Source organism: Mastomys coucha, unplaced genomic scaffold, assembly GCF_008632895.1.
Source record: "Mastomys coucha isolate ucsf_1 unplaced genomic scaffold, UCSF_Mcou_1 pScaffold2, whole genome shotgun sequence".
In the NCBI taxonomy this organism is placed as follows: Eukaryota; Metazoa; Chordata; class Mammalia; order Rodentia; family Muridae; genus Mastomys; species Mastomys coucha.
In genome coordinates, this window is record NW_022196902.1 from 17,120,552 (window position 1) to 17,123,357 (window position 2,806).

Genomic DNA, 2,806 nt, shown 5'->3' on the forward strand with positions numbered 1-2,806 from the left:
GAGCATCTTTCTCCTTCCTGAAGGTTCCAGTCCAGCATGCTAGCAAAGGTCATTACAGTGTGTGAAGCGACACACAGTGCAAAGCATTGCTGGGAACCAGCAGGAAAGCAACCGATCCCAAAGTGAGGGCCACAGATCTCATGGTCATTGACGCTTATATAATGTGCGATATGCATTAGAAAACCATTCTGTAATTAGCAACCCTGAGTATGTGCCTCATAAACTCTGGACCATGGCTCTGTGCCTACTTTCATGACTAACAAGAGCACTGAATGTTATTAGGAGATGGTTTTTGGGCACTGTGCATTCGAATCCTGATTTCCATACACAGAGATCTGGTTGCGGGACCTTGAAATTGTCGTTATTGTGAAGCATCTCCTGACTCTGTGTTTTATAAAAATATTGTTCTCTACCATCTTCTATTGATCAAATAAAGATCTGAACAGCTGATAGTTGAGCAGGGGAGGAAAAGGTGGGACTTTCAAGCCCAGAGAGAGGGAGAGGGTCTCAGGAGGGATCTGAGGAGTCCTGAGTTAGAATAGCTCAGAACCTGACCAGCTGGAATGCCTGAAGCTCCTGATAAATACACAGATCTTCATGTCATTATTCAAAGCTCAGGAAGGCATAGAAAAGCCTCCACTTTTACAGAATGCTTCACAGATCTGGACAATTGTCTGACTTGGCTGCAATTAAGTATTGTTGTTGTTTTGTCTTCAGCTGTGGGGTTTGCTGTCCCCCTGATCATTTTCTGTAAAGCATCACAATAGCCAAAATGTAGACACCGAGGCAAATGGAAACAGTATTGGGCTGAATCAGCAAAGGAGTCTCCCAGACACAGGAAGCGCAGATGGGCCCTTGGTGCCAGAGCAGAAGAGGATGAGCCTTGGTGTCCAGTGCTCTACCCAGGTCTTACAGGACTCAGCTCTAACTTGCTCCTTGTCTTTGGATTTTCTTCTTTCTTAACTCCTACAACCATGCCCTTCTCTTTTGCCATGGCCTAGTTTTATTGGATTAATTCCCTTCCCTCTAAAACCTTAACTACAATAGGGATCATGGAAGAGTCCCTGAGGACAGTGACTTCTGTGAGAATTAGTCAAAGAATGGAAGGAAGGGATCACGGGCATGAAGACTCATAGGAGTGCGGTGGCATGGCTCCCCAGGAACTGAAGACTCATAGGAGTGCGGTGGCATGGCTCCCCAGGAACTGCACGGCCAACACTTGGCACAGCTGAGCATGTTTCTGCTTGACAGCTGTGTAGCTGGCACCTAGGAACAGAATGCATAGAGTAACGGAATAAGGCCGTCTGCCTCTTCACATATCATCTACAATTCAAAAACTAAAGTATGAGTTCTGAAGAGTCTGATAAATGAATGAAAAGATGAGCTGTAATCATCTGACTCCATGAGAAAGATTGGTGAGTGCAGCTATGGATAACTATTCCATTTTGAAAATCATCCCAATGAGGAAAAATAAGCATTCAAACTATCACTATTAAAGAGCCATGAGTAAATTTGTTCAAAAATAAGTATAACGGAAATGGAATGGTAATCATTCACAGGTTGCAAATCTTTGATGGAGATCTAAATCAGGAGATTCTGATTACTAGGTATCAAAAAAATTAAAGATCAAGATTGTGCTGGTTAGTTTTTGTCAATTTGACACAATCTAGAATCATTTAGCAGGAAGAAACATTATTTAGGAAGAAATGTTCCCAACAGATTGGCCTGTTTGTTCATCAATGGCTAGTAAGGGAGGAGCAAGCTCACTGTGCTCAGTGCCAGCCTTGGGCATGGAAAGCAGGCTGGACAAGCCATGAGAAGCAAGATGCTCACAGCAATGAAATGAAACTAAAACATATATTTACACATACTCATAAACATGCACACCATTTTTCTCAGTCTCTTTCTCACACAACATGGGGAAAAGTTAAACTGTGAGAAACAATATGGCAACATCAATACTTGAGGGAATATACAATTTCAGTTTCTGAAATCACAACTATATGTTCAACAAACTTGAATTCTCATAACACTGAGCAGAGTTAGAATAGAAACTAGCAATCACATCAGCTGTCTGTGATAGTTTGAATAAGCTTGGCCCATATGAATGGGGGTGCTGTTAGGAAGAAATGTGTCCCTGTGTAGATGGGCTTTGAGGTCCTATGCTCAGGCTCTGCCCCGTACAGAAGAGACCCTCCTCCTGGATGCCCGTGAGACAGTCTTCTCCTGACTCCCTTCACATCAAGATGCAAAACTCAGCTCCTCCAGCACCATGTCTGTCCTCATGATGCCATCCTTCCTGGGATGACAATGGACTAAACCTCTGAATCTGTAAGCCAGCCCTAATTCAATGTTTGCCTTTGTAAGAGTTGCCTTGGCTGTGGTGTCTCTTCACTGCAATGAAAACCCTAAGACAGAAGTTGCTGGGCTGGAGAAATGGCTCAGCAGTTAAAAGCACTGACTGCTCATCTGAAGGTCGAGTTCAAATCCCAGCAACCACATGGTGACTCACAACCATCCATAATGAGATCTGACGCCCTCTTCTGGAGTGTTGAAGATAGCTACACTGTACTTACATATAATAAATAAATAAATTAAAAAAAAGACAGAAGTTGGTACCAGAGACTGAGGTTTTGCTATGATAGGCCAGACCATGTTTTTGTTTGGAGGAATATGGGTTTTGAGACTTTGGATTTAGAAAGCCATGAAATGATTTGAGCGGGACTTAATAGGCCATCCTAGTAGAAATATGGAAGACATTGGTGCTGAAGATGATGTGAACTCTAAAGATCATTCTCATGTTGTT